The sequence below is a fragment of the Myotis lucifugus genome, unplaced genomic scaffold, assembly GCF_000147115.1.
Source record: "Myotis lucifugus unplaced genomic scaffold, Myoluc2.0 scaffold_76, whole genome shotgun sequence".
In the NCBI taxonomy this organism is placed as follows: Eukaryota; Metazoa; Chordata; class Mammalia; order Chiroptera; family Vespertilionidae; genus Myotis; species Myotis lucifugus.
In genome coordinates, this window is record NW_005871124.1 from 2801429 (window position 1) to 2824257 (window position 22829).

Here is a 22829-nt window from a genome sequence, read left to right on the forward strand (position 1 = left end):
CCCAACATAAGTAAATGGAATCAGACCTTTATGTTTGTGATATGCATCCATTTTTATATAGTTGTAGATAATTCGTTCTCATTGCTGTATAGCATTACATTGTGTAAATACACTGAGTGGCTAGATTATTATGACCATCTGACGTTTGTAGGTAAAATAGCTATAATTTTGCACTGAAGTTGCTAGAGGGCCAGACCATTATAAACGTCTGAATAGCACAACATACCTAAGTATCATTGCTGGTCAAGTTCATCCTATCATGTTGATGGCGTATCCCAACAAGATGGCTTCTTCCAACAAGACAATGCGCCATGCCACGGTGCTCGTATTGTGCAGGAGTGGTTTCAAGAACATGAGGGAGACTTTACCTTGCTTAGGTGGCCCCCACAATCACCAGATCTCCATCCAATTGAGCATTTGTGGGACGAAGTTAAAAGAGCCATCAGGCAGCTGGTTCCGCAACCATCCAATCTCACAGAACTGGACAGTGCTATTCATCAGGCGTGGTGTCAGATTCCTCGCATCACCTTTCAACATCTCGTGGAGTCAATGCCAAGAAGAATCACTGCAGTATTGAAGGCAAAAGGTGGCCCAATGAAGTACTGATGGGGTGGTCATAATAATCTGGCCGGTCATAATAATCTGGCCACTCAGTGTATACCACAATTCGTCTGTTCAGCTGCTGATGTGCATTTGGGTAGTTTCTGGTTTTGGGCTTTTAAGAACAGTGCTTGGTGTGGTGAACACACAATCTATATACATAAAAGGCTAATATGCAAAGTGTCCCCTCGGGAGTTTGATAGCTCACTATGACATGCACTGACCACCAGTGGGCAGCGCAGAACATGGTGAGCGACCAGTGGCGGCGGCAGTAGGGTGCTGAGGGAGCGAGGGAAGGAGGAGGCAGGGAGGTGGGGAACCTGATCGACCCTGATCACCGGCCAGGCCTAGGGACCCTACCTGTGCACAAATTTCATGCACCAGGCCTCTAGTACAATATACAGATGATGTATTATAGAATTGTACACCTGAAACCTATATAATTTCATTAACCAATGTCACCCCAATAAATTCAATAAAAAAAGAACAGTGCTGCTATCGACTTTCTAGTTAGCATGTGTCTTTTGGTGACCACGTGAAGCATTCTGTTGGGTGTTGTTTCCTTTTAGGACATACATTATTGTACCTGGTTATACATTTCCTCTCTACTTGGACAAGTTACTTATCTTCTCTGAGCTTGCTGTTAAAATCTCAAGTGGAGATTGAAATAATTCTTGCCTGATAGGGCCGCTGTTCAGATGAAAAGAAATGATGTATTTCCAAAATTTAATGCAGTGCTTGGCTAGATCAAGCACTCCATAAATGTCAGCCATTGTTCTTTATTAATATTGCTTATTAAAGAGTTGCACAACAGTATTCACACTTCAAAGGGAGTATTTATGGCAACCTTTAACAATGTTGTGTGCAGACCCTGTAAGTAGCATTCGTAAGACCACTTCACTCAGCCTTGCCCCAACTATTATTCCTCCCTCACACTAATTCTGTGTACACAAGGACATGTCTGCAGCTAAGCCTTCTCCATCCCACAGGCTACCATGGAAGCTGAATAGAAAATAAGAGAAATACATCTCTATTTCTGTCACAGTTTCCTCGTGAAAAGAATTGAAAGGACATTGGATACTTGGGACTCACTGCCAAATTTGTATCCATTCTGAATTCTTCATCTATTTTAGATTATTCAGACCAGATCTTTATTATTAAAAATATACTTCATAGTACTGTACAATTACTGTGTCGAAATAAAATGTCATCCACAAGAAATACCCATATCTTCTTTGTGTAAAAAAGAACTGTTTTCCTTTAAAAAAAATAATTCATGCTTTCTGTAAAAATATTGAAAAAATACAGAGAAGTATCAAAAAGAAAAATGAAGAATATTTGTAATCCTACTACCCAGAGATTTCTGGGTTTTCTTTGCAGTCTTAAATAAATAAGTTTTTAATTACATAAATGTGGATAATTTTTTATAACATAGAGAAACAAACCCAAAACAACAAATAAGAAATCCCTTGTGATGTCATCATTCTGAGATTATACAACAAAAAGATATCAACTGAGTTTGTTATTCCCTTCTTTTTTCTCCCTTCTCTTCTCCTTTTTTCTTTCTTTTCTTTTTCTCCCTCAAAATAGTATCATAATACTCTTTTGTACTCTTTTTAAGACATATCAAAATTTTCACATTTCAGTAAATATTAATCTAAAACCTCCTTTTTGTTTGATTGTTAATCCTTACCCAAGGATTTTTTTTTTGTGAGAGTGAAAGGGAGGAAGGGATGGAGGGGGTTGGGGAGAGAGAGAGAGAGAGAGAGAGAGAGAGATATTGAAGTGAGAGACACATCCATTAGTTTCTTCCTGCAAGTGCCCAGACTGAGGCTGGGGATTGAACCTGCAACCCAGGTACATGCCCTTGACCGGGAATCTAACCCGTGACCCTTTGGTGCACAGGCCAATGCTCCAACCAGTTAACAACACCGGCCAAGGCTAAAACCTTAAACTGGTGAATGGAATAGAATCAGGGGCATGGAAATGGAATAGACTGACAATTCAAAGAGGGAAGGGGGGGTTGGGGGGTCCGGGAAGAGATTAGACAAAGATCTTATATGCAGGTCTGAATTACCTATGGACACAGACAATAGGGTGGTGAGGGCCTGAGGCACGGTGGGAACCAGGTGTAGGGGAGCTGAGGTCGGGGGAAGAGGGACATCTATAATAATGTCAACAATAAAGATTACCACCAAACCAGTATTACATGAAATGCTGAAAGGTATCCTTTAAGAAGAGGAAGAAGAAGAAAAAGGTAAAGATACAAATTATGAACAACAAATACACATCTATCAACAAGTGAATCTAAAAATCAAGTGAATAAATAATCTGATGAACAGTATGAACTGGTGATTATAATAGAATCAGGGGCATAGAAAGAGAATGGACTGACTATTCTTGGGGGGGAAAGGGGTGTGGGGGGTGCGGGAAGAGATTGGACAATAATAGTGCACCTATGGATGAGGACAGTGGGTGGGGAGTGAGGGCGGAGGGTGGGGTGGGAACTGGGTGGAGGGGAGTTATGGTGGGGAAAAAGAGGAACCAATGTAATAATCCGAACAATAAAGATTTAATTAAAAAAAAAGAAAACTCATTTTTAATAACTGCATAACATTGTCTTATGAATCATTTGCCTACTAATTCCCTAGTGTTGAGTATTTAGCTTATATTTTGTCAGTATTATCAAGAAGCCTATAAAGAATTTAATTGTAAATATTTCTTTTTCTATCTCTGATATTTTCCTTAGGATGATTTTATAGAAGCAGAATTACTGATCAAAAGTCTATGCACATTAAAAAATTGATAATAACTGCCCAATTGTCTTCTAAAATGTTTGTACCACTTTAATTTCTAACATCAGTTTCATTTCATCATGCTTTGGGCCATATTGAGCATTATAATTTTAATTTTTACAAACATAATAGGTAAAAAAATCTTGCAGTATTCTTTTATTTGTCTTTGATTTAGAGTGAGGAATATTTTTCAACTGTTTTCCATTTTTCATTTCTTCTGTAAATTAGTTTTTTGTCTTTTGATCATTTTTATTAGTGTGTTTATGTTTTTCCTATTGGGTTGTTAGCTTTTTATATGTTAAGTGATGTTTTTATATGCTTTTAATAATTGTAATATGTTAAGTGATTGATCAACCTTTGTTTTTTCTTATTTATTGTTAGCATATTTTCTAATTCATCATATGTTATTCAGTGTCCTTGGATGTATAGAAATTCAAAAGTTTTAAGCTAAGATCCAAATCTTTTTATGTAACATGTTATTAGCTATTTACAGTATAATTTCTCACATTATATACATATATAGAAATCCCTTTCAGTCAGTAATTAATGAAATTATAATATATAGTTCATTTCTGTCTTTTAAAAATAGTTTTGTTCTTAATTGACTCCTTTATTTATCTAGACTTTTTTGACATTATGAGATTACCTTATGAAATAGGGCACTGATTTTATTTTCTCCAAATAGTTAATTCCCAAACCCTGGTGTTAAAGAAACATCTAATTCTGCCCTAGCTGGTTTGCTTAGTGATAGAGCTTCGGCCTGCGGACTGAAGGGTCCCAGGTTCAATTCTGGTCAAGGGCATATGCCCGGGTTGTGAGAATCAATGATTCTCTCTCATCACTGATGTTTCTATCTCTCTCTCCCTCTCCCTTCCTCTCTGAAATCAATACAAATCTATTTAAAAGAAAAAGAAAGATCTAACTCCTATTGCTTTGGTATTCTTTTTTAAATCACATTTGAAGTTAAAATATATACTATGGTATGTTTCATGGTTAGTTATTGGATCCCGTTGATCTTTTATTTATACAACACCTTTTTATTGAGTATCTCTATCTATAATGTCCTAGACCAGTGATGGCGAACCTATGACACACGTGTCAGAGGTGACACGCGAACTCATTTTTTTGGTTGATTTTTCTTTGTTAAATGGCATTTAAATATATAAAATCAATATCAAAAATATAAGGCTTTGTTTTACTATGGTTGCAAATATCAAAAAATTTATATCTGTGACACGGCACCAGACTTGTTAGGGTTTTTCAAAATGCTGACACGCCGAGCTCAAAAGGTTCGCCATCACTGGCCTAGACCCTGTGGCAGGCACAGGGACATGTAAAGCTGAGCAACACAGACAGGAGAAGGGCCATCTCATTGCAAGAGAGTGTTACTACTCCATTGATTCTAGTTTGTCTTATCAGTCCCTATTTTTTCCCACTTGCTTCTTAACATCTAGTTAATTTGAAGGTCTTTGGACAGTAGGAATCAAATCCTCCTTTCTCACTCTTTCCTCCATGGTATTTTGGTCTGGGTTAGATGAACTATAGAGCCCTGCTTGGGACCTGGTGAATTGAAAAAATAAATTATATTATTTTCTGCTCCTTCCTTTCCACCTTGATCTAGTAAAGGCATAGGGTTTTGTCCAAGATGCAGCAATAGTAAAGGAGAACATGAAATTTAGGGTCAGAAAACCTTGATTTTAACTGTGATGATGTACTAACTTCATGGCCTCAGAAAAATATTTTCACTTCTTGGAACCCCAGGTTCCTCATCTTTAAAATGGAGTTAATCATACTTGTCATATAGGAATCTTTGAGGATAAGATGAGAATAGATGTGAAAACTTTTTGAAAAGTGTAAAACATCATAGAGATATAAATGATTGCTGTTATTTTTAGTTGAACTAAAGTACAAATAACATGAAAGCAGGGCTCTTGTCTTGCTGCATTTGTGACTCCTTGCCCAAAGCACACTATTTATTTAGTACTTATACTCATAGGGAGCCCTCATTAAACACATACAGAGATGTCCCTGCTCAGGTACATGCTGTTCTAATTCAGCGTTATGGCAACATCCCCCGCCCAGAAAATCTAAGCAAATAACTCATTATTTGCTGTGGATTTCAGCTGCTTTTAGTAGCTTATATAAGCCTCTTGCTATCCCACAGTTTGAAAACTATCTTAAATATTGTTTAAAAGAATAGAGAGACTCTTTAAGATAATATATTAAGCCTTTGACATTTGGAGGAATACCTCCCTACACTCTCACAAATTTCCAAAGTTCCAAATACTATGATAGTCTCCATTTTTCATCATTGAATACACAAAATCTGTGTGGTCAGATTTGGGGGGCTAAATCTACTGATCAAATTGGTTGGAAGTTTTCTTTCTCTATCTAGGGAGGTGGTCTTTCCTGTTAGCTCCTTGGCCTGCCCTTGAACAGACCACAGTAGGCTCCCTGAGTTGCCTGAATGCTGAATCCAGGATGAACAGAGCTTAAGCCCAAAGCGACATCCTTCTTCAAACTTGAATCTTTTCTAAGCGGAGACTAATTCAAAGACCTTAACAAATGGGTGAGGCCAGATGAATAGCCAGGTGGTTGAAGAGACTTGCGAACGCCAGCTTCAAAAAATGGGTAGATTGAGTTCACTGGTCCTATCAGAGTTTTCATCTCATTTTCCAGATGAGAAAAACTAGGACTCAATAATTTTTAATAACTTTCCCAACATCAAAGAGTTGAAAAAGCCGGGATGTCAAGCCCTGTTGGAGTCCATATTTCAAACTCCTAACCACGTGGTTCTATGGTAATGCTGAGGACTCTTGCATATCAGGTTTTGTTTTTTTCCTGTTAGGTGTTCAATAGATAAATGCAGAGTTTGTTTAGTCTTGTTATGTAAGTGGAAGGTAAATTTCATTTTGCTTCAAATGGCTCTGTGAACAATGGGGAGAACTCAGCAGCTGGTAAGCAATTAGGGGTTTGGACAGCGGAGCGCCATACTGCGCATGGCAGACAGGCTGGCAAGTGGCTGCCAGGGCAGGGCCGGGATGCTCTGTGCCAGCTCGACCTGGCAACTTGGTGACTACAGGGATTCAGATCCCAGCAGCCCTGCCGCTCCTCTACTCCTAAGCTTAATTGATTTCTGCATCTGTCAGTAGATATCCAGGCATCTCCAATCTTCATGCTGGTAGCATTTGCTCTAAAGGGGAAGCTGGCATGAGGAGGACATGCCTGGAACCCCATCTAAAAAGGGGGGGTAATTTTGTGACTGCAGCACCAGAAGGTCCTTTTTGTGCCTCTTCTTACCAGCTGCTTGAAGATACGAGAAATGTGCTCCCGTATCATAGTGCCCCTTCCACCCCTGTTCCATGTCATCTAGCAAAGGCCTCACCTAACATCTCCTATTTTCTTAATTAGGGTAAAGGAGGTAGGTCCATCTTCCCTCCATCTCAGCCCTCCTCTGGAGAAAAAAAACAAAGCAACCCTCTCAGCATTTCTCTTCATTCAAATTTGGAACCACAAACCTCTTCGAAACTTTGCAGGGATTTTCTATTTCCCATCAGGACCCATGGTTTTTATGATGGTACACTCAATAGATGTTTTGGTCACATGCTAAAAGGTCAGTAGGTCATAGAGATAAATCTGAAAATGTAACAAACATATTTATTATTAAAAATCTAATAGTCAAATTCTATGAGATTGACATTATAGATCAGAGACACTATTTTCTCAGGTACTGTCACTGCTTGATTGATTGATCACTTGAATGCACATTTATGATACCAAATGGATGCTCACGTTTAAATTAGGTTGATGGATAATCAAAATCTTTTGAGGCGCCCTGACCAGTTTGGCTCAGTGGATGGAGCGTCGGCCTGCAGACTGAGGGGTCCCAGGTTCAATTCCGGTCAAGGGCATGTACCTTGGTTGTGGGCACATCTCCAGTAGGGGGTGTGCAGGAGGCAGCTGATCGATGTTTCTCTCTCATCGATGTTTCTAGTTCTCTGTCCCTCTCCCTTCCTTTCTGTAAAAAATCAATAAAATATATCTTTAAAAAATCTTTTGAGGCTTGTTCTGTCGATATAGGATTCTGCTGGAGGTAAGGCTGTAGTCACATTAAACTTTCCTTTCTGTCTACTAGTATACAACTAAGGCTATGAAGATTTCTTCCTCATCTGTTGGACTTGAACTTTGGTCCGGAGCTGCACTTTAATTGAAACAATCCTCCCCCAAATGAAACTCTGTATTTTGTCAGAAAGATGCTATCTTAAATGTTCAGTCTTATATGTTATTTAATAGTATAAATGATAACACTGAAAGCAATCCTTCCAAAGATAGACACATGATATAATTTAATCTCTATTTGACCTTGCATTATTTCCGAATTTCTTTTTTTTATAAAACACTCGTTGGTTTAGAAAGAAATTAATGTTCTTCTAAAACTTAACTAATACCATCTCTTAACATGGTTTAAACTGTCAAGCTATGTCTCTACTTATTTAAGTATTTCAAAGTTCCTAATAATGTTTTTAAATATAAAATTAACAGCTTCCACATAATCAGTAGTTGTAGTATTTAACTTTTGCAAAGATCAATATGCATTTATAAATCAATGATTTGAAAGACTTTCAATATATAAAGAACATGAGGTTATTTTTTTACCCCAAATTACATCTAGAATTTGAGTGTGAACATTCTGAGGATAACAATAAGTCAGAATTATATGTCTTATTTCACAAGTGTTATGTTGATTAAATATGATACTAATCCATATCATCCCATGATCTCTCTGCACAATAAAGGTAACAGAAATAAGTGTTTAGTTGTTTTGCCTTCCAAGGGCTAAGACAGATGCAGATTTTGTCTTTATATTCAGTCCGGTTAGATGGTTTTAGGACCAGGTTCAAATCAGCCTTCCTTTAAAATGTTCTCGAGCCCTAGCCGGTTTGCTCAATGGATAGAGCGTTGGCCTGCGGACTGAAGGGTCCCGGGTTTGATTCTGGTCAAAGGCATGTATGTACCTCAGTTGCAGGCTCCTCCCTGGCCCAGGCCCTGGTCAGGGCTCAAGCAGGAGGCAACCAATCCATGTGTTTCTCTCACATTGATATTTCTCTCTGCCTTTCCCTCTCTCTTCCACTCTCCCTAAAAATCAATGGAAAAATATCCTCGGGTGAGGATTAAAAAAAGACAACTAAATGTTCTCACTCACACAGTTCTACTACGTCCCTTCTTTTGTGGCCACACCTCTCAGCAAAGGTCTTCCCCTTTTCCTTCTAGTTCTACATTACTCACTCTCTCACTCAGTCACCAAAGGTCCTCTGAACTTGTGCACTCTGGCAGGCAGCGTGCTAGGCTCCGGAGATCCAGCTGAAAACTAAACATTCCCTTCTTTCAAGTAGCTTCTACTCTAGAGGTGGAAATATGGGAAAAACAGGGGATGACTAAATGTGATGTGTGATTGATACTATGCAGCAGGAGAGCACACGGTACTGCGGGAACGCATAGGACTGTGGTACCCATCCTAACGTACCAGGGCAGACGGGCCTTCCTGGCAGCGCCCACTGAACTAACCCCTGAAGGCTAACGGAGAGAGCCAGAGGAAAACAAAACAAAACAAACACCAGCACTCATTTGATTCCTGTCCCCCTTGCTCACCCTAGTCCAGTGATGGCGAACCTTTTGAGCTCGGCGTGGAGCATTTTGAAAAACCCTAACTTAACTCTGGTGCCATGTCACATATAGAAATTTTTTGATATTTGCAACCATAGTAAAACAAAGACTTATATTTTTGATATTTATTTTATATATTTAAATGCCATTTAACAAAGAAAAATCAACCAAAAAAATGAGTTCGCGTGTCACCTCTGACACGCGTGTCATAGGCTCGCCATCACTGCCCTAGTTGGTACTTTGAAAGACCATTTAATCACATTCTTATAAATTCCAATGGTACTTTTAAAAAACAATATCTGAGACTTTTGACCAGGCCTATTTTCCCTTCACTTTCCTGACACACTCGTTCTCCCGGCCTTTCCTATCGCTTTTTGTGCTTCTTTTTCGATTTTTCTTTCTCTTCCCTCCATCTCTATGGAACTCACCCAGGGTTCAGCCCAGCGTCTTTGGAATTTTCTTTTCCTTCTAGGAGAGTTCATTACTCCTCAAGATCTTCACACTTTCAGTCTAACAATCCTCTCAATAAAATCACCTGCACCATACCTCAAACTATGTATGGACACACCCCATCTCTGGCTTCATTGTAACTTCAGTCCTATCACAGTCTTCCTCCTATAGCCAAACCCACCACTAGATAGAGACGTCAGCCATTACCACCTCAGTTAGAATTTGTTTCCTCCTGCTAGCAGTGGTAGCAATGGTTGCATTTTACATCTTATTTCGAATGATAGAATATAGATTTTGTCCCTTTTGAGGAGAATTTTATATCTCAGTAGACTGAAGCAGAACAGTATACACCACCTCAAAATATGCCACTTTGGCATGAGGATTATCTTAAGCTGAAGGCAACTGAGGAACAGCAGATGTGAGAAATTTTTTCTATCTTCCCCCTTTTTGCCTAAAGGCAGCATATAAGTTAACTTTTGTGAAGGAGCAGCTCCCCCCCCCTCCTCCCATACCAGCACGAGGAAAATAACCTGAGATACTCTTATTACCCCAGAGACTGTATGGGATTGAATCCACATAGCAAACCTCACTGAAGTAACCCTTATAGTCCATTAGTTTCCCTTTATGTATTTATGATCTACAATTTACCCACTCTAGAAGCCCAAACTCATTTTCTTTGCCTTGTCACTTAACAAATTTATTACTCTTTGTTAAAATGGTATATAGGCTTTTAGGCCTGCTTTTTGGGGGTTTTTACTTCCTTTTCTATGAGACCCCCAGGTACATGTTAAAATTAAAGTGTTAACAATAAATTGGTATGCCCTTTTACTTGTTAATCTGTATTTTTTTGTCAGTTTAATTTGAACAGCCTCAGAAACAACCTAAGAGGGTAGAAGAAACTTTTTTTACTCTCTTATAAGAAATTGGAGTTGTTTTTAAAATTTTTGACAGGAGTTGTAAGCATTTTTGACCCTTAAAATCATCACTGAGAATACATATGGAAAGGATTTTATAATATACTAGAGGCCCGGTGCACGAAATTTGTGCATGGGTAAGGTCCCTAGGCCTGGCCGGCGATCAGGGCCTTCTGGCTGCCAGCCAGGACCTTCCTTCATATTCTTCACCGCCCCCTGATGGTCAGTGCATGTCATAGCGAGCGGTGGAACTCCTGGTCTCCCGGTCAAACACCCAAGGGGACAATTTTCATATTAGGCTTTTATATATATATATATATATATATATACATAATTGTTAATAAAAAATAAAGAGGGTTACAAAAAATATATGAAGTGCTTTCCCATTTTGGGAAATATATATAGTGTATATTATGTGTGTGTGTGTGTGTGTGTGTGTGTGTGTGTGTAATGTGAGTGTGTGAGTGTGTGCACATGTGTATATGTACTGGTTATTCATTGCTGCGTAACAAATTAGCCCCAAACTTCATGGCTTCAAACAGCAAACATCTATTATCTCATAGTTTCTGTGTGTCTGGATTTGGGAGTAGCTTGGGTGGATGGTTCCAGCTCAGGGTTGCTCATGTCATTGGAGCCAGAATGTTGGCTTAGGGCTGCAGTCTTTGAAGACGACTGGGCCGGGGGATCTGCTTCCAAAATGGCTCACTCATGTAGCTCTTGTCAGGAGGCCTCAGTTCTTCACCATGTGCCACTCCATTGTGCTGCTTAAATATCCCCATATGTCAGCTCGCTCCCCCAGAGAAGGTGATGAGACAAAAAGAAAGGGGGAGGGAGGGACAGAGATAGAGAGAGAGGCAATGCTTTTTATGATTTATTTTCAGAAATTGCAACCATCACATTGGTCACATTTTATTAGCTACAAAGGAGTCACCAAGTCTGACCCACTCTCAGTGGGAAGAGAATTAGGCCCCACCTTTTGAAGGAAGGAGTGTCAAAGACTTTGTTGACATATCTTAATATGATCACAATTTGTTGAAAAATATCTGTGAGAATAAATGCAATGTTTCCAACAATTATCATCTCTGGTGGTTAGATTGAGGTCAAGGAATAGCATTCATTCATTTAAACATTTTTTACATGGACGTGAATGTTTTAAAATAACACATTTTTAAATAGACCACAAAAATGTCATGTGATATTGATAATGTTGTAGACCGCAGAACACATTTCCTGAAACATTTTCAGTGGATTCAGTTATGATACTATGGCCAGAAATGGTTCCATAGCACAGGACTTCGTAATTACACATCACACTGCCTCCAGTTTGCAAGTGATGAAACCCAGGCACAGAGAGGTTAATTGAGGTTAACTGGAAATAAGTGGTCTAGATGAGATTTGAATATAGGTTTTCTGGGTTCTACAACCCAACTCTTAAACTAAATGACACATGCAAAATACATATTGGATTATGCAATTACATGAGAGATCATAAAAACAATAGCTCAGAGAAATGAAAGACGTGGAACTGATCTAGTCAGGGAAAGCTTCATAGAAGTGAGCAGTGAGCTGTATCATGAAGAAAAAGAGTGTGGTTTGGGGAATCTAGGGATGACATTCCAAATGAGGGCAGCAGCCTGGCCAAAGTCCTGGCCTTTCCAAGGGTGTCTCCAAGAAAAGATTAATCCTAGTGAAAGTAGAGAGGTTCCTGGTTAGTAGTGTGAGTTGAGACAAAATGGAATGAGATACAGGGTAGGAACGGAATGTTGGATTTAGAGAAGTCCTGGATATAGGCAGGAAGGCTTACCCTCACTTGATGTTCACATAAATTTGGAGAGTTTGGTTCTTGGTTACCAAGGAGGAACTGAGAAATTTTCTGGTCCATGCCTTTCATTTTCAACAGGGAGCTGAGGTCTATGGAATAAAGTGATTCACTCACTTCCCAAATTTATTTTACTTATTCTATTATGTTAGGCATTGTTAGAATGTTAGGGCTTCTTTTTTTCATTTCAAGTTCTTAATTTCTTTATTTTTACCATTAATTTTTTTTCTAGTATAAATCATAAAGAATCCTTTTTTCTAAAATGTGCCAGTGCAGGCTATGGCTTACTTTGTACTAATTGAACTTAAATTAAGTCGGTGTGCTAGACTAGGACACTATCATCAAAGACCCATTTCCACCCTGGCCAGTGTGGCTCAGTTGGTTGGGCATTGTCCTGTGCACCGAGGGGTTGCTGGTTCATGCATGCAGGAGGTGGCTGATTGATGTGTGGCTCTCACGTAGATGTTTTTCTCTCTTCTTCCCTCTCTCTTTAAAAGCCATTAAAATATATATTTTTCAAAGAGAACCATTTCCAAAATACCCAGGGCATTTCTTGTTGATGTGGGCGATTTATTTATTTATTAATTCAGTACAACGGGGTCTAGAAACAAAGGGCTTTTCAGACCAGATATACAATCCTGTTTCCCAAGGATGTAGAAGCTTGTGGTCCATGAAACACCTGAAAATCACCAAAGTTAGATCTTTTCAGCAGACATTAGAATCTTATTACTCTCAGAAATAATGTTCAGATTTATTGTTTTAAAATATGAAAAGATACCCTGTTTGCTTAATTTTCTTCTGTTAATCAATGTTTATGTGGAAATGAAACACCTAAGGAGCTGAGATCAGCTCTCCATGGTACTTAGTACCCATTTCACACCATGGGCTCTTAGAGGAGGTCGCGTTAATTACCTAGAAAGGCTGGATGAAACAATGTTTTTTTCCTTTGATGACTAATGATAACTTGTGAGTTTTAATCCGTTTCCCGTGTTTTTCCATCAAGGATCCAAGGAGTTTTTAGATATGGGTTTCAACTCCTGGATTATTTCAAATCCCCTCATTCAGAGTGAAGATCAAGGTAATTCAGAGCGTGCACACACAGCCCTGGGAATTAAACAGGGCATCTTACCTCCATGGGTAATTCCCAGGATACCAGCACTGCCTTATACATGGGCTCTAGTACTCAATAAGATGGAATTACAGCTTGTCTTTTGCACCTCCCTTCTCCTCCCTCCCTCCCTTCCTCCTTTCCTTCCTTCCCAGCAACAAGGTGAGAGGAACAACATGCGATTATTGTGGGAACAGGGGCACTTCAAAGCCAATCAGGAAAAAAAACAACACCACACCGTGTAGGTGACATTATCACAGAGATCAGGCCATTAGCTGGGCGATTAATGTACCTGATGGCACCTCTCATTGAGGGTTAAACCTCCTTAGTAGCTCATGTGGGCAAACTGATCTTCATTCATCCATTACGACTTTTCGATAAATGCCCGAGGGAATTACTCAGTGGCTGCCTTTACTTGGGAGCACTGTTCTCTCTTGTACGGGGCCATTTTACTCAGCCATAGTGCGAGCTAGCCTCCCTTATCAGTGGTTGGCAAACTGCGGCTTGGCAAACTGCAGCTCGAGAGTCACATGCGGCTCTTTGGCCCCTTGAGTGTGGCTCTTCCGCAAAATACCGACTTCTGCGCATGGGCCACGAAGTTTCAATCGCACTGTACGTGCCGCGCCCGCATGCTGGAATTATGTGGAAGAGCCACACTCAAGGGGCCAAAGAGCCGCATGTGGCTCCCGAGCCGCCGTTTGCCGACCACTGCCTTAGGTGACTCTTCTTAACTCTTCTTGTCTGTCTTGCTGAGCCTCTTCTCACACTCTGAATCATTTAACCAACCTAAATTGTCCCCATTTTATATGACCTCTTCGCAGGCTTTTTGTTGACTGCCATTTTCCCCACTGGTTTTTTTCCTGCCTCTTTGATGTTTCCTCAGTTAGACTTTTTATTCTTTAGAGCTTTACTACAGTATTTTTTTCAATTGCCTCTCTTAATGGAGATTAAGTTTTGTGTGTATAAGGCGCTCATTTAGCAAATGCATTTATTTGTGATTTTTAAAAATCCATGCCTTTATTTTGGAGTGAAATTATGCTATAGGTGTTATGTTAAGGGGAAAAGGCTTCAGCTCATTACCTGGTTATATAATTACAATTTCTGTCACGTATTAGTCAGATTTCTGCTGAGATCATGCTGCATAAAAAGCAGTCCCTAAATTTCAGTTGTTTACGACAACAAGCATTTTTTTTTCTTACTCTTGTCTCTGTATGTTGGCTGTGGGAGCAGCAAGTATGTGCACATGATTAAAACACAGATATTGGGAGGGTACCAGACAGAAAGTGGTGGGAGCAGATGAAATTCCACAGTGACAGGTGGCAGGTTTAGAAAGACCTCATGCAACAGGCAGACAATAAAGAATCCCAGAGATTTTAAAGAAAAGAAGTGGCATGATTTTAGTCTAGAGCAGCGGTTCTCAACCTGTGGGTCGCGACCCCTTTGGCGGTCGAACGACCCTTTCACAGGGGTCGCCTAAGACCATCCTGCATATCAGATATTTCCATGATGATTCATAACAGTAGCAACATTACAGTTATGAAGCAGCAACGAAAATAATTTTATGGTTGGGTCTCAACATGAGGAACTGTATTTAAAGGGCCAGAAGGTTGAGAACCGCTGGGCTAGAGCATCGCACTGATGCTGTGTGGAGGATGGGCTGGAGCTGGAGTTCCCTGGGGTCAGGAACCCACATGAAAGGCTGTCATAGGAGGTGAGATGGGAGCTGGTGAGCCTGTGAAACAGTGACTTGGCTGTAAGGGTAAAGCCCAGAGCACAGACACTAGGGATTCCGTCCAGGAGGCAAGAATTGACTGTCTAGGCCAGTGGTTCTCAACCTTCCTAATGCCGCAACCCTTTAATACAGTTCCTCATGTTGTGACCCAACCATAAAATTATTTTCGTTGCTACTTCATAACTGTAATTTTGCTATTGTTATGAATCATCATGTAAATACATCTGCAGGATGTATTTTCATTGTTACAAATTGAACATCATTAAAGCATAGTGATTAATCACAAAAACAATATGGAATTATATATGTGTTTTCCGATGGTCTTAGGTGACCCCTGTGAAAGGGTCGTTCGACCCCCAAAGGGGTCGCGACTCACAGGTTGAGAACTGCTGGTCTAGTCGATGTAGGGAGTAAGGGAGAGAGGAGGCTAGGATGAAGCCAAGGTTCAGCCATCTTCTCAGAAGACAGTGGTGTAACTCTAGAGAGAATAGATGAATACGGAAGAAACAGGGAGGAAAATGAAACCCTGGTATCCTGTGAAGACCTCTCCAAGATATAAATGGACAGGTACACAAACTTGTTTCCTTAGCCACAGAATTCGTTCTGAATGTGGGAGGTAGCTAGATGATGATGATAAAGATGAAAATGATAACAATTACCATTGATGTTGACAATGAGATGGATGCTGATTCTTTCCATGCATTGTATCATTTGATCCTCACAAGAATCCTGGTGAATAGGAACTTTCAATGCCCTCTTTGTCCAGATGAGGAACCTGACAGTCCGAGTTGGGGAGGGTCCAAACGCATGAATCTGAGAAGTGGTAGAGTGGGAATTTGATCCCAGGTATGTCTGTCTCTTCTTTACCTCTGCTTTGGTGAGGTAGTTGTCACTCCAAGGCTGAGCTAATATTCAGGGAAGGGCTGGCTAGCCTACGCCCCAAAGAATGATTTCTTGCTTCTCTGAAGTCCTCTTGAAATCGTTTGAATCATACAAATCAGTGCCTTTATTTTACATAATCATTGGCTGATTGCAGTGGCTTCATGACAATCATCTTCCCGGCTAATAAAGTATAATTTTTCACGTTAGGAAGGTCTTTCACATGCGTCTTCTTATTTGTTCCTGACAAAAGTGCTGCAGGGAATGTAGAGCAGATATATGATCATCAAAGGTCAGCAAACGTTCTCCTTTAAGGGTCACATTGTATATATGTTAAGGTTTGTGAGCCACAGGGTGTATGTTTCAACGACTCAACTTGGCTCTTACAGCATGAAAGCTGTAGACGATACATAAACGAATGAGCATGCCTGTGTTCCAATAAAACTCTAAAATCAGGGGACCAACGATATTTGGTCTGTTATCCATAGTGTGCCAACTCTGTTCTAGAAGAACAAACTTCCATTCAAAGTGGTTAAGTCATCTTCCCAAGTTCATACAGCTTGTAGAACTAGGAATGGAACCTTGGCCTCCTTCTTGCTTTGTTCACTCAATACCTATTTAGTCCCTATTATATGTCAAGCATTGTTCTAAGTACTTGGGACAGAGAAGGTCCCGATTTTCATGTGGCTGTCATATTTTGGGGAGACAGATGATGAAGAAATAAATGAGCAAAGAGGATAACTCCAAAGTGAAAAGTGCCATGAAGAAACTAAAGCAGTGCTAAATAGAGGACAAGTTTAGTTATGGGAATCAGAGCAAACCTCTGTGAAACAGAAAATTTTGAGCTGAAATCTGGAGGGAGGGAATAAATCTATTCTACAGAGATCTGCGGAAGATTATCCCCAGCAAGTAAAATAGCTAGTGGAAAAATAGTGTTTCTAGAGCAAAGTGAACAGGGGGAGAATAATATCTGAGAAACAGACAGGAGGGCCATGGCAAAGAATTTAGATTTTCTTCTAAGTGAAGGGCTTTTCGGACTGTGACATAGCCTTTTAAAAATCTCGTTGTGTCTCCTCTGCTGCCCAAGAACATGGCGGATGCTCTCAGAATATATTAGTTGATTGATGGATTCTGTCACTTAGGTTCCTTCAAGGCATGAATGGCCCATTAACATGCTGGGATGCTTGAAGACCTTTGTGAAGGGAAACATTTAATAGGTCCTTTTCACTGGAGGTTTCCAAGAAGCCTATGCCTAATATATTTGTCCAGAGACAGCGTGGCAGCCCTTTGTTCTCTCCTGGGTAGTGCTGGGCACGATCCAGGCCATCTGCTCTGGCCCCGTCTCCTTGGCCATAGGCTCTGCCACCATTTGTCCAAACACTCCGAAATCCAGAAGTGAGATGTTCCTGACATGACAGTCCCTTTGTCAGGATGAGCCGTCAGAGTGAATCAAAAGTTTTGTGCTAATCTAGTTCTAATTGTACAATTGACCAGCTGTGGGTAAGTTTTGTCTCTGTTTTCTCATCTGGAAGCTTAAAGCGCTTTGGAGCTGGTAAAATGAAATGACGTGTGTTACAGGCCTGAGCCAAAAAGGCCTCACTGAATGTCAGTTTTCCTTCCTTCCCAAATGCTCTTGTATTTCAGGATTACTGGCCAAGTCCCATTGAAAGTAGTCATTCATTTAGCATCATCGTTTTATTAGGAGTTTTAAAAAGTAATAAAAAATTGCATCAAGCCTTAAAGGAATTGGAAATGTACTGAAGTAGTTTGGCCATCTCTGAAATGACTAACTTTTCAGAGAGGATCATTGTGATGGATCCTCTGATGCTGCTCTGCCTAGACCAGTGGTCGGCAAACTGTGGCTCTCGAGCCACATGTGGCTCTTTGGCCCCTTGAGTGTGGCCACAAAGTCTCAATCACACTGTACGTGTGCGCCTGCATGCGGTATTTTGTGGAAGAGCCACACTCAAGGGGCTGCAGTTTGCCGACCACTGGCCTAGACCCCCTTCAATTGACAATTGTCAGAACCTTCAGAGATTTCCTCAGGCTGCTTTGCCAAGGTCAGCTTTGCCAAGGTCATTCCCTTCCCAGGTGGTCCACTTCAATTGCTGACTGATGAGCTGCTATAACAATCTGATGAGTTGGCCCAACTGGGGAGAACTCTGAAGGATCTGGCCTCCTCCAGGGGCTTAGCTGGGGCCGTTATGGATTCTGAATGGCAACACAACTGCCCCTCTATTCAAGTCTGCTTCATTCTTCTTTCCAAACATGTTGATCCCAAGATCACCCCCTGACAAACATGGTGCATGTGGAACTCCAGCTCGGTCTGCTTTACAGAAAATCCAACCTGTAGCAATTGTGTGTATTTTTTTTTTTTTTGGTCTTCTTAGTATTCCTGTGATCATCTGTTTAGTGCATCTGGTGCTTGTGTAGACTTCTCTACAATTGTTAACATTTTATGCCCTGTACCTATCTGAAAGGGTACTCATCCCATGTATTGTTTACAAAAGACCTTTCTTCTATGAAGTTTAAAAAAATGACACAGAGCAGTAAAATATTTATTCAAGTATCTGAAAAATGTAACTTTTCCAACTAAAAGAATTTAAAAGGATAATTGACTACTAAATATCCACGAATGATATGAAGTGTAAGTCATGTAACAGATTAACCCAGAGTTAACTAATGAGGTTATCTATATATATAAAAGCCTAAGTGACCGTTTGACTGTTAGACTGGTAGCAATGACGCACACTGACCACCAGGGGGCAGATGCTCAATGCACAGGCATGGAAACATGGAACAGACTGATGACTCTCAGAGGGAAGGGGGGGGTAGTGCAGGAAGAGATTAACCAAAGATCTTATCTGCATACTAGAGGCCAGTTTCAGCCCAATCCCTGCAGGCCCGGCCGAGGGACCCCACCGGTGCACCGGGCCTCTAGTATATCATAACATGCAAGAAGGGAAAGAAATACTGGCATTTGAGGGGTTAAGTCAGGGTCAGAAAGATTACGAAATTTAGAAAACCATAAAAAAGATGGCATACTATATTTGTTTCAATCCCAGGCAGCCTAACACTTTGCAAAAGACTTTAAATACATGCGCAGGGCAGCCTGTGTTCTTAGAAGAGAGTGTCCTTGGGAAAATTAGGCTGAGAGAGGTTACATGAGGGTTGTTGTGGTGATTAAATGAGAAAATGGATGGATGGTACATGGTAAGTGCTCAATACATGTTAGCTGCCGCTGTTGTTATTCAAAGTGGCATCTGGCTAACATTCCCCAGGGAGCCTCTTTCAGCTTCTAACAGAAAACACTAATGAGGGCCTGGAGGGAAAAATAAAGGTCCCAACATAGAAAAATAAGACTGGTAGGTAATCTAATATCAGAATCTTGAAGAAACTGGAACTAATTTCAAGACAACAGGAGCTGGGTTCAGACACAAAGAGCTTCATCGAAAGTAGAAAAAATATTCTGTGCCTCAGTTACTAAAGATTCATGATTTGCAGGGGGACCACTTTGTAAAGTATATGATTGCCCAACCACTATGCTGTGCACCTGAAACTTACAAAATAACATTGAATGTAAACTGTAATTGAAATAGAGAACTAAAAAAAGAATAAAAAATTATATTTTCTACTTAAAATTTTCTTTAATGATATATTCTTTGAAAATATCATTATTAGTGGTTTGGTTTCATATTATTCCAAAGTGTGGATATTCTATCACCATTCTTTGAATGGTGAACATTTAGATTGTTCTAAGTTTTCACTATGGTAAATAAAACTGTAAGGATTAAAAAAAAAGATTCATGATTTCAATCAGGCACAGACTTGAGCATCTTTTTTCCTTTTCTACTGGATATAAGAGAGAGTACATATACAAGCAATAGGGTTATAGGGCATTATTTACATGGGATCATTATAGGACAAAGCAAGGTGGCAGTGCATGCTGGGAATTGTAGTTTTCATATAACACACCACTTCAGGGAACTAGAGAAGGCAACCATGGGGTAAGAAGACATTTTCTTACATGGTACAAAGGTACAGAGAGTTAAATTTGGCTTAAACTTGCACATAAACCTGTCATTTTGTTGTAAGTAGCAGAAGGGATAGAATGTCTAGAACCAAGGACTAAGGTGAATAAAGTAACAATGAATCATGTGATAAATACCACAGAACAAGAGGAAAGAAATTATCTAGAAGACTCAGAAGAATTACAAACTTGTGGTAATTATCAACTATTGAATCCAGAGGAAAAGTTCAAGAAAGTATTTGACATGTATAACAGAGCATATAACGTAGTCTTCATGAAATACTGCAGAATAGTAGATGTGTATGATAAAAAGTCTGATTATAAAATCAAAGAGAAATGTCAAAAATCATTTCCAAATGTGAATATACATGATTACTAAAAAATGGTGGATCTAAAATTCTTTATCATGCTATTAATAACAACTGAAAAGGTTGATAGAGCCAGGTAGTGAAGGTCAGAAATATAAAATTGTAATACATCCTTTGGCTCAAACAGGGGATACTCAAATGTTGTAATTTCATTCTTAATTCATACAAATTAATGGATTTTATGTTGTTGGTAAACATAGCTTCTAAGTAAGCACTAGCAGAATTAAAGTCAGTTATCTTCAAAAAACAGAAAGCAAAGGAAACTAGAAGGAGGTATTAAAAATATGAAGATATGGATTAAGATGATGGAAGCCAACAAGTAGTAATGACAAATGTCATTAGGTTCAACCAGTAGGTTTCAAAATTTTGAACACTTGATTCTTTTTTTAAAGGAAATATTATATTCAATTTCAAATTACAAACCTATATTTTTTAGTTGTTTTACTTGATTATAAAGTCAATTAACAACACCAAAGATAATGAGAAAGTAGCCTTCACTGTGTGTATATCACTGTCTTAGAGTTTCAGTTTCCCTGAAATTTAATCTATAGATTCATACAATTTCAATCTAAATACAATGCAATTTTTATTAGAACTTGACAAAATGAGTTTGAAGAACATTTTGGAAAAAAAGAAGAGAAAATCAATGACAAAGACCTAAAAAGCAGAATGTGAGGGGTGTGGAGTTGCTATACAAGATAATAAAATGCACTGAGAAGACGAAAGGCAGGCTATTAGCCCAGAATAATAATAGCATTTAAAAAATCCCAAGTGTGTGTGCAGGTGTTCATATTTTTAATTTAAAAAAAGTTTGCAAATCAATGAGGTTGGGAAAGTAAAGGTTATTCAATAAATGATTTTAGAAAGATGGCTAACTCATCTGAGAAAAATTAAACAAAATTAATTACAAATGTATTAAAGGTAGAAAATTTAAAAGTGAAGCTATGAGTTTGTTTCCATTTTGTTAGCTTATTTTGTTGTTTTAGATTCCACTTATACTTATCAGGGTGATCACTTAGTAAGTTATATAAATGTCTATTCACTGCGTTGTGCACCTGAAGCTATATAATCTTGTACGTCAACTCTAATTGAAATATAAAAAAAAGGAGATTAAAATGATCTGACAAGTAAAAAAAAAAGTGAAGCCAATAAAGTAAGAACAGAGCATAGGAAATAATATATCATTGTGGTGGTGAATCCTTTCAAAACATGACACTGATAGCTTAAACCACAGGTGGAGAAAGTACTGCCCATTCATGGCCGCGTTTAGAATGCTGACATACACATGCACTGATGAATCCTCTATGGTTGCTTTTATTCTGCAAATGGTTTGCAACAGAAACCATGTGGATGGCTAAGCCTAAAATACAGGGTGGGGCAAAAGTAGGTTGACAGTTGTGTGAATGTGTATTAATTATTGTATTATTTTCCATACAAACAACTGTAAACCTACGTTTGCCCACCCTATATTTATTCTCTGGCCCTTTACAAAAGTTTTTGACTGCTGACATAAATCATAACATAATTTTATGTGGTTAAATCTAAAGAATTTAAAATTTGAAATGGAAAGTAAAATCATAAACAAGAACTGGGAAGGATATTTGCTATATATATTAGATATATACATAGCTTTTATGAAACAAGTTGTACACTAGCAGAAAAATAAGCAAAAGACAGAATCAGGCAGTGCACAGCACAGATATCATCAATAGCCAATAAGCCAATGAAAAAATGTCAGCTATCACTAGTAGTCAAGAAATGCATTTAAAAAGTACTGTACCACAAATAGATATTAGGCAACCCAAAAGAAGGCATACACTAGCGTGGGCTAAAATGCAGAAAAACAGCTTCTTATTGGCTACTGGTGGGAGACTGAAGGGGAATTGGCAGCATATAGAAAAGTTTTAAAATGTATGCATTCTTTGAGAAAGCAACTTCACTAGTAGGATTTATACTAGGGAAATAATTAAGGATGGTACAAAAATTTATTTCTAAGGATATCCATTGAAGAATTATATATAACTAAAGGCCCGGTGCATGAATTTGTGCATGGGTAGGGTCCCTCAGCCTGGCCGATGATGGGGGCTGATGTGGGGGGAGTGGGGGGCCGGCCAGGGGGAGGGACCATGGGAGGTTGGCTGGCTGGGCCCCCCAATTAGGGCCAATCAGCGGGGGGGGGGTAGGGAGGAGGGTGGCCAGCCGTAGGAGGTTGGCTGGCTGCGGGAGGGGGAGGTTGGCTGTGGCAGCTCCTGCATCGAGCGTCTGCCCCCTGGTGGTCAGTGCGCATAATAGCAACCGATCTTTCAGTTGTTCGGTTATTCGGTCGTTCCATCACTTAGTCTAGATAGTAAAACATTGGAAGCAATTTTAAGTATAAATGGATATGACATTGCTTGAGTAAATTATCATTGACTCATAGGAAAAAATATTCTAAGCTACTATAAATTGTTATATACATTTTTAAAAAAGC